Source organism: Watersipora subatra, chromosome 11 (genome assembly GCF_963576615.1).
Source record: "Watersipora subatra chromosome 11, tzWatSuba1.1, whole genome shotgun sequence".
Classification (NCBI taxonomy): Eukaryota; Metazoa; Bryozoa; class Gymnolaemata; order Cheilostomatida; family Watersiporidae; genus Watersipora; species Watersipora subatra.
Window position 1 is genome coordinate 85001 of NC_088718.1, and position 10000 is coordinate 95000.

At 62.5% G+C, this 10000-nt stretch overlaps 1 non-coding gene and 1 pseudogene across 1 annotated transcript; both read right to left on the reverse strand.

Annotated features, from left to right (window-relative positions):
- Positions 1-3667, reverse strand: part of LOC137409240 (large subunit ribosomal RNA) — a 5589-nt pseudogene extending 1922 nt beyond the window's left edge.
- A 374-nt stretch (positions 3668-4041) lies between these two features.
- LOC137409223 (5.8S ribosomal RNA) lies at positions 4042-4194 on the reverse strand. Its single transcript, XR_010980458.1, has one exon. It is a non-coding gene; the product is annotated as a 5.8S ribosomal RNA (ribosomal RNA).
- Between the last annotated feature and the right edge of the window lie 5806 nt (positions 4195-10000).

Sequence of the window (10000 nt, forward strand, 5' to 3'; positions counted from 1 at the left end):
CCACCACATATGCCTGTCCATCCCGCCAGGCCACAAGGTCAGGTTTACAGAAAGTTTGGGCAATGGGGATGATGGGCTCCTCTCTGCAGAGGAAGCCCAAATAGCGCAGCTTCCAAGCGACGTACTTGGCTACGAGGTTGTGTCTTTTCACTCGCAGCCCATGCGTGAGAGCGCAGCTCTGCATCACATGACCTAGCGTGGCCCGATGACCGGGGCCGCAGTGTGGGCAGGTGTCAGAAGGGAGGAGACCAATCCGACACCGTCTGGCCGGAGTGGGCACTAGGTTCATCCTCAAGAGGATTCCCCTAACAAATTGTGCACCACTCCGGCCAACCACACTGTTCGACGTCAGCCATTGATGAGCCTGCGGTACTAGATCGTGGTAACGCAACCCACGACCATCCACCGACTCATATAGCTTCTCCTTAAAGCTTTTGACGGGCCGCACAGCCACGCCGGGCATCCCGGTATCAGGGCCAACTGAAAAACGGCCCCCCCGGGACACCCCTGCTTGACTGCCGGATGGGAGAGTCTGGGGGGGTCTAGATGGAACTGGGCGCAGGAAACGCAGATGCCTTTCCCCCCACCGGCTTAGATTGAGGAGCCAATGGGATACCCGAGCCTCATATCCGAGAAACTTAGAGAGCCTCTTCTCCCTCGCCTCTCGCAATTCACTGAATGAGGCCACCCCCAAGCCACCATCCCCAACTCGGGCATGAAAGTACCCGGTGGTGGTACCGTGGGGAAGGTGCAACCACTTAGATACAGCACGGCGCAGCAGAACATCCAACCTCACAAGGAGGCCCTTCGCAGGATCGCCCAGCACCAAGCTGTGATGGAGCTTGGGCAGTAGGTGAACACGGAGAATCTGCATTCGCTGCTGGGGTTTGAGTGGTGCATCGGTTACCCTTTGCAACCACTCATTGAGAGAGCCGATGGTCTGGGTGTATAAATGCTCTCTCTCCACCCGACGAGACACCCCGACGTACACACCCAAGTACTTATATGTCTCGTCTGCAGCTAAAGGTGGTATATGCGAACCTCCGTATTGCACGATGGGGTCAGGATTGACTACCCATCTCCTACCGGCTTCTTTAAGAGAGTCATAGTTACTCCCGCCGTTTACCTGCGCTTGGTTGAATTTCTTCACTTTGACATTCAAAGCACTGGGCAGAAATCACATCGCGTCAACACCGCCCGGCGGCCATCGCGATGCTTTGTTTTAATTAGACAGTCGTGTTCCCAGAGTCCGCGCCAGTTCTGTGCCGTGCGTTTAGGCCGAACGAAGCCGACGGGCGCGCGAACGCCCGCCGGCGAAAGCCACGGCCTCCCACGGAAGCGCGCCGGCGGCGGTCCGAACGCGCCGAAACGCGGCCAGTCCAACCGACGCGCGGTCCGCTTCTTGCCGCGACCCGAAGCAGCCCGCACCTCAGAGCCAATCCTTATCCCGAAGTTACGGATCGGATTTGCCGACTTCCCTTATCTACATTGTTCTATCGACCAGAGGCTGTTCACCTTGGAGACCTGCTGCGGATTCGGGTACGGCCTGGAGTGAAAATTACACTGCCTCCCTCGGATTTTCAAGGGCCAACGCCGATGCACCGGACGCCGCGTGAGGCGCGACGCTTTACGGATGCAACGTCCCTATCTCTGGACAAGCCAATTCCAGGGAGTCCGCTCCTAACAAAGAAAAGAGAACTCTTCCCGGGATCGACGCTGGCGTCTCCGAGTTCGGTCGCGTTACCGCACGGGGGCCCGAGGGCCCGATCTCCACTTCCAGGTTCGGGAATATTAACCCGATTCCCTTTCGATCGCATCGGGGGTCGACCGCGCGCGAGCGCGTGCCGCGCGTCGCTCTCTCTCTCTCGCGCGTGCTCGGACGATCGCGCGGGCACGCGACGCGTCTCCCCCCGTTCAGAACGGAACTCTCCGATCTCTTAGGGCCGACTGACCCATGTCCAACTGCTGTTCACATGGAACCCTTCTCCACTTCGGTCTACAAAGTTCTCATTTGTATACTTGCTACTACCACCAAGATCTGCACTGAAGGCGGCTCCACGCGTGCTCGCGCACTACGCTTCGACGCCACCGACACGCCCTCCTACTCGTCGGGGCCTGGCATTTCGCACGCGTTGCCCCGACGGCCCGGTATAGGCCGCGCGCTCCAGCGCCATCCATTTTCAGGGCTAGTTGATTCGGCAGGTGAGTTGTTACACACTCCTTAGCGGATTCCGACTTCCATGGCCACCGTCCTGCTGTCTATATCAACCAACACCTTTTGTGGTCTCTCATGAGCGCGCGTCGGGCGCCTTAACCGGGCGTTTGGTTCATCCCACAGCGCCAGTTCTGCTTACCAAAAACGGCCCACTGGGCACTCTCTGTTCGCGCTAAGCTCGCGCGACCCCGCTCGGGAAGGGCCGCGCTTCTTACCCATTTAAAGTTTGAGAATAGGTTGAGGACGTTTCGTCCCCAATGCCTCTAATCATTCGCTTTACCGGATAAAACCATTTATCTCGAGTGCCAGCTATCCTGAGGGAAACTTCGGAGGGAACCAGCTACTAGGCGGTTCGATTAGTCTTTCGCCCCTATGCTCAAGTTTGACGACCGATTTGCACGTCAGGATCGCTGCGAGCCTCCACCAGAGTTTCCTCTGGCTTCGCCCTGCTCAAGCATAGTTCACCACCTTTCGGGTCTGAGCGCGCGCGCTCTCGCGCCGCGGGCACTCGCGTCGAGTCGCCCGCGGGCCGGCGTTGCGCCGACACGCCAGTGCCGGATCGCGCCCGTTTTGCCTTAGCTGCGCCGCTGGGGTTCGCGCGTGAGCCCATCGACTCGCGCGCGCGCTCAACTCCTTGGTCCGTGTTTCAAGACGGGTCGGACGGAGTGCCGGGAACCACACGACTCGGACCCCGGGTGCCGCGTGGCGTCGAGCGGCGCGACAGACGGCGCGCGCGACGACAAACTGCGAGCAGTTCGCCGCCGGCGTCCGCGAGCCCGCCGCCTCGAGCCACTCCCGCGCGGGGAGTGCACCGCAGGCGCTCCTCGCCCGTCGAGTCGGTCAACGCCTCGGTCGGCCTATAACACGACGCGCGAACGCGTCGCCACCTAGCCGCCGGGCTTCCGACGACTCGACGGGCGGTCGTCGCGCTCCGCCGCCGCCAAGTGCACCGATCGGACCGCCCTCCCGAGAGAGCGCGGCCGCTCGGCTGAATGACGACGACGAACTCGCCCGGTTCCGTCCGTTTGCCTCTGAACGGTTTCACGTACTCTTGAACTCTCTTTTCAAAGTTCTTTGCAACTTTCCCTCACGGTACTTGTTCGCTATCGGTCTCGCACTAGGTATTTAGCCTTAGATGGAGCTTACCACCCGCTTTGGGCTGCACTCTCAAGCAACCCGACTCCGCGACGACGACGGGCGTCCGACGCTCGTCCGGCGAGTAGAGGGCTGACACCCGCTCGGGCAGACCCTTTCAGAGATACTCGTGCCGGGAGCGACGGTCGCGAGTCGCCGCCGAAACGCCACATCGCACGGCGACCGAGGGGTCGCGGGCTTCGGCGCTGGGCTTCTCCCCTTTCGCTCGCCGCTACTCGGGGAATCCTAGTTAGTTTCTTTTCCTCCGCTTACTGATATGCTTAAGTTCGGCGGGTAGTCGCGTCCGATCTGAGGTCGTACTAGACGAGTTCGGACGACCGCGAGAGCCGCGCGGGACGAAGAGGGAGCGCGCGGTCTCTCCGTCGCCGCGCGAGCGACGGAGGCGACGGCGATCGCCGCGTCGCGGCCGCGCGGGCTCGTCGAGAACCGACTCGACGAAACCTCGCGCGCCCGACGCGCGTCGCCGTTCGCGCGCGCTACGCCGTAACCTCTTCGTCTCTCTCTCTCTCCGCGCGGTCACGCGTCGTCCGGGCCCGGGCGCGCGCTCCCCTCGGGAGCGAGCGCGCCGGTAGTACGCTTGAGGACGAGGCCGACGCGCGGTCGGCAGCGTCCCAGGGCGTCGCGAGCGGCGCCGACGAGGGCGCGCTCGAGCGACGATGGTCGGCGAATGACGACCCTCAGACGGGCGCGGCCTCGGGATGACCCGAGGCCACAATGTGCGTTCGAGATGCCGATGATCGATGTGTCCTGCAGTTCACATTGCCTAACGCAGCTGGCTGCGCTCTTCATCGACGTGCGAGCCGAGTGATCCACCGCTCAGAGTTGTGCTTCGCGTAGTCGGGGCTACGCTCTCAGTTCGCGTTCGACTCGCTCGGGGCGGCAGGCAGCGCCGCCCGCGCGCGCGAGTCCTCGCCCGGTCCTCGCTTCAGTCCTCGTGTGTGTCAAACCGAGACGAACGAGCGCAGTTCGGTACGGGCGCCTCTCGCGAGCTCGCCGTGCGACGGCGGCTAGCTCGCACGAGGTCTTCGAGCGATAATCGCGGCGCGCGCCGAAACGCGCGACGCGACTTTACCGACCACCCCGGTCCTACGCACCCGTACCTTTCGCGTAACCGTCAATTCCCGCCTCGACGTCGACCGCGAAGTCGACGTCGCGACGCGCCGTCAATTCCCGCCTCGGCGTCGAACGCGAAGTCGACGCCTCGACGCTAACCGTCAATTCCCGCCTCGGCGCCGACCGCGAAGTCGACGCCTCGACGCTAACCGTCAATTCCCGCCTCGGCGCCGACCGCGAAGTCGACGCCTCGACGCTAACCGTCAATTCCCGCCTCGGCGCCGACCGCGAAGTCGACGCCTCGACGCTAACCGTCAATTCCCGCCTCGGCGCCGACCGCGAAGTCGACGCCTCGACGCTAACCGTCAATTCCCGCCTCGGCGTCGAACGCGAAGTCGACGCCTCGACGCTAACCGTCAATTCCCTTTCTCTTCGGGCTCGCGGTCGACGTTCTCGAGCGCGTCGCTTTCGCGAACGCGTTCTCGAACGACGGCCGGATCATCGACAATGATCCTTACGCAGGTTCACCTACGAAAACCTTGTTACGACTTTTACTTCCTAGAAGTGATCAAGTTCGTCTCACTTTCCGCCTCGCGACGCGACGCCCGAGAGCGCCGTGTGCCGCGCGCGGTCCGTGAGCCTCACTAAACCACTCAATCGGTAGTAGCGACGGGCGGTGTGTACAAAGGGCAGGGACAGATTCCCCGCGAGCTGATGACTCGCCAGTACAAGGAATTCCTCGTTCACGGAGAACAATTGCAATCTCCGATCCCTAGCACGTTCGCGGTTCAACGGGTTGCCCACGCCGACCGGCGCGGGAGAAACACGCTGATGCGAACAGTGTAGCGCGCGTGCGGCCCCGAACATCTGAGGGCATCACTGACCTGTTATTGCTCTCCGCTTCACGCGGCTAAAAGCCGCTTGTCCCTCTAAGAAGCGAACGGTCGCCGTCCGTAGTCGGCGCCGTCTATTTAGCAGGCAAGAGTCTCGTTCGTTATCGGAATTAACCAGACAGATCGCTCCACGAACTAAGAACGGCCATGCACCACCAACCACTGAATCGAGAAAGAGCTCTCAACCTGTCTGTCATAACAGTGTTCGGGCCGGGTGAGGTTTCCCGTGTTGAGTCAAATTAAGCCGCAGGCTCCACTCCTGGTGGTGCCCTTCCGTCAATTCCTTTAAGTTTCAGCTTTGCAACCATACTCCCCCCGGAACCCAATGACTTTGGTTTCCCGGGCAATACTGCTGGCGGCAACTTCTGTAGAAGTGCGCCCAATTGCCAGTCGGCAACGTTTACGGTCAGAACTACGGCGGTATCTGATCGCCTTCGCACCTCTGACTTTCGTTCTTGATTAATGAAAACATTCTTGGCAAATGCTTTCGCAGTAGGGCGTCTTCGGACGATCCTTGAATTTCACCTCTCCCGTCCGAGTACGAATGCCCCCGGCAGTCCCTGTTAATCATTGGCTCGCCGACTCTCTAACCAACAAAATGAGTACGAGCCCATTTTCCATCATACCATGCTGAGCTGTTCAAGCTGCTCGCCCCCTCTAAGCGGTTCAATTTCTTCAAGGTGAACGTGCAGCGGCGGCGCGCTCACACGGCGAAGTGCAAGCGACGCGCGCCCTCCGCGCCTGGCTCGGTCGGGCGAGAGCGACCGGTACGGCCGTCCGCCCTCCCGCGTCTGACGCTTCAACTACGAGCTTTTTAAACGCAGCAATATAAATATACGCTGCTAGAGCTGGAATTACCGCGGCTGCTGGCACCAGGCTTGCCCTCTAGTGGATCCTCGTTAAAGGATTTGAAGTGTACTCATTCCGATTACGGCGACGCGTTTGCGCGCCGCATCGGTATTGTTCGTCACTACCTCTCGGTGTCCGAAGTGGGTAATTTGCGTGCCTGCTGCCTTCCTTAGAAGTGGTCGCCGTTTCTCATGCGGCCTCTCCAGAATCGAACCCAGATTCTCTGTTATCCGTTAACGCCACGGTTGGCATAGCACCAACCGTCGTCAGCATGATAGATCAGAAACTCAGTGTAGGCGTCGCCGGCTCGAAGGCCGTGCGATCGGCGGCAATTACTCGGGTGTCGTCCACCGAGGCCCGTCCGGAGACGAGCCGCTGGTTTTCGCCTAATAAGTGCGCCCTTCCCACGCCCGGAGGCGAAGTCGGAGCCTTGTCGCATGTATTAGCACCGGAGTTACCGCACGTTATCCACGGGTGAGTCTGTCCCCAGTGGAGTCATAACCGATTTAATGAGCCGTCCGCAGTCTCGCCGTCTACACGGCTTGTACTTAGACATGCATGGCTTAATCTTTGAGACAAGCATATGATTACTGGCAGGATCAACCAGATAGAGCTCGGTCGACGCGTACGTCGCCGGCGTCGGGCGCGAGGGGTTGCCGGTCCCTCGCGCCCTCTAGCGTCCGTCGCCTCGGTCGACGGACGCGGCAATCTAGGTTCGTGTCTCGAGGCTCGCCGCGCGCCGCCGCCTCGCGAGCGTACGAAGCACACGTCCGCGTCAGACGCGTCCGCGCTTCGTCTCTCCTCGCGAAGCCGCGCGCGACTCTCGCGTCTTACGACTGCCCGTGCGTAAGACGCGCGCGACGACTGTCGGCGCTCGCCGCCTCTAGCGACGAGGCCTCCGCGTCGCGACGCGTCTCGCCGTTCGTGAAAACGGCCGTCGGCGTGTCGCGCGACGATCGTCGTCGATGGTACCCGGCCGCGCGCCTCGATCGCCGGGCTCGACTCGATCGTCGCTAATGTTCACCACCTTTCGCGCGATCACCTCAACGCCGAGCGAGCGTCTCTCGAAGGAGAGGACGCCCCTCGCGACTCGTCAGTCGTACCGCTCGAGCGACGGTTTCGACTGTCCCGACCCTTCGCTCGCCTCGCGAGCACTCGCGGACGGCTTCGGCGCGCGGCGCACTAGGTGCTACTCCGACGCGTCGAGCGGCCAGTCGCTAGTCAGCCAAGGAAATGTCCGAGAAGATCTCGGACGGTTGGGGGCGCTCCCTTATCGCTCGAGTTCCGGAGGGCGGTACCCACTCGCGTACTCGCGTACGCGCCCTCGGATATGGAATCGAACGACCCGCGAAGGCGGGAGCGCGCGGGTACTAGTAGCGCGCGGTAGTTCGCCTCCTGAGAAGACCGACAAGACGAGCAGCCTTCGGCTAGCCGAGCGAGACGGCAACTACTAGTAGTACGCGGGAGCTCGCCTCCTGAGAAGACCGACAAGACGAGCAGCCTTCGGCTAGCCGAGCGAGACGGCGACTACTAGTAGTACGCGGGAGCTCGCCTCCTGAGAAGACCGACAAGACGAGCAGCCTTCGGCTAGCCGAGCGAGACGGCGACTACTAGTAGTACGCGGGAGCTCGCCTCCTGAGAAGACCGACAAGACGAGCAGCCTTCGGCTAGCCGAGCGAGACGGCCTCTACCAGTAGTGCGCGGTAGTCCGCCTCCTGAGAAGACCGACAAGACGAGCAGCCTTCGGCTAGCCGAGCGAGACGGCCTCTACTAGTAGTGCGCGGTAGTCCGCCTCCTGAGAAGGCCGACAAGACGAGCAGCCTTCGGCTAGCCGAGCGAGACGGCCTCTACTAGTAGTGCGCGGTAGTCCGCCTCCTGAGAAGGCCGACAAGACGAGCAGCCTTCGGCTAGCCGAGCGAGACGGCCTCTACTAGTAGTGCGCGGTAGTCCGCCTCCTGAGAAGGCCGACAAGACGAGCAGCCTTCGGCTAGCCGAGCGAGACGGCCTCTACTAGTAGTGCGCGGTAGTCCGCCTCCTGAGAAGGCCGACAAGACGAGCAGCCTTCGGCTAGCCGAGCGAGACGGCCTCTACTAGTAGTGCGCGGTAGTCCGCCTCCTGAGAAGGCCGACAAGACGAGCAGCCTTCGGCTAGCCGAGCGAGACGGCCTCTACTAGTAGTACGCGGGAGCTCGCCTCCTGAGAAGACCGACAAGACGAGCAGCCTTCGGCTAGCCGAGCGAGACGGCCTCTACTAGTAGTGCGCGGTAGTCCGCCTCCTGAGAAGGCCGACAAGACGAGCAGCCTTCGGCTAGCCGAGCGAGACGGCCTCTACTAGTAGTACGCGGTAGCTCGCCTCCTGAGAAGGCCGACAAGACGAGCAGCCTTCGGCTAGCCGAGCGAGACGGCCTCTACTAGTAGTGCGCGGTAGTCCGCCTCCTGAGAAGGCCGACAAGACGAGCAGCCTTCGGCTAGCCGAGCGAGACGGCCTCTACTAGTAGTGCGCGGTAGTCCGCCTCCTGAGAAGACCGACAAGACGAGCAGCCTGCCTGCCTGCCTGCCTGCCTGCCATCGTCTGACTTTGACTTTGCCTGCCTGCCTGCCTGCCTGCCTGCCTGCCTGCCTGCCTGCCTGCCTGCCTGCCATCGTCTGACTTTGACTTTGCCTGCCTGCCTGCCTGCCTGCCTGCCTGCCTGCCTGCCTGCCTGCCTGCCTGCCTGCCTGCCTGCCTGCCTGCCTGCCTGCCTGCCTGCCATCGTCTGACTTTGACTTTGCCTGCCTGCCTGCCTGCCTGCCTGCCTGCCTGCCTGCCTGCCTGCCTGCCTGCCATCGTCTGACTTTGACTTTGCCTGCCTGCCTGCCTGCCTGCCTGCCTGCCTGCCTGCCTGCCTGCCTGCCTGCCTGCCTGCCTGCCTGCCTGCCTGCCTGCCTGCCTGCCTGCCTGCCTGCCTGCCTGCCTGCCTGCCTGCCTGCCTGCCTGCCTGCCTGCCTGCCTGCCTGCCTGCCTGCCTGCCTGCCTGCCTGCCTGCCTGCCTGCCTGCCTGCCTGCCATCGTCTGACTTTGACTTTGCCTGCCTGCCTGCCTGCCTGCCTGCCTGCCTGCCTGCCTGCCTGCCTGCCTGCCTGCCTGCCATCGTCTGACTTTGACTTTGCCTGCCTGCCTGCCTGCCTGCCTGCCTGCCTGCCTGCCTGCCTGCCTGCCTGCCTGCCTGCCATCGTCTGACTTTGACTTTGCCTGCCTGCCTGCCTGCCTGCCTGCCTGCCTGCCTGCCTGCCTGCCTGCCATCGTCTGACTTTGACTTTGCCTGCCTGCCTGCCTGCCTGCCTGCCTGCCTGCCTGCCTGCCTGCCTGCCTGCCTGCCATCGTCTGACTTTGACTTTGCCCGCCCGCCCGCCCGCCTGCGCTCGCCGCCGAGTAGTCGACGATCGCGCGCTTTCGCCGCCGAGTAGCCTACGATCGCGCGCTTTCGCCGCCGAGTAGTCGACGATCGCGCGCTTTCGCCGCCGAGTAGTCGACGATCGCGCGCTTTCGCCGCCGAGTAGCCTACGATCGCGCGTTTTCGCCGCCGAGTAGTCGACGATCGCGCGTTTTCGCCGCCGAGTAGCCTACGATCGCGCGCTTTCGCCGCCGAGTAGCCTACGATCGCGCGCTTTCGCCGCCGAGTAGCCTACGATCGCGCGCTTTCGCCGCCGAGTAGCCTACGATCGCGCGTTTTCGCCGCCGAGTAGTCGACGATCGCGCGCTTTCGCCGCCGAGTAGCCTACGATCGCGCGCTTTCGCCGCCGAGTAGCCTACGATCGCGTCTGACTTTCGGTCGTCGTCTGATTTTGAATTTGCC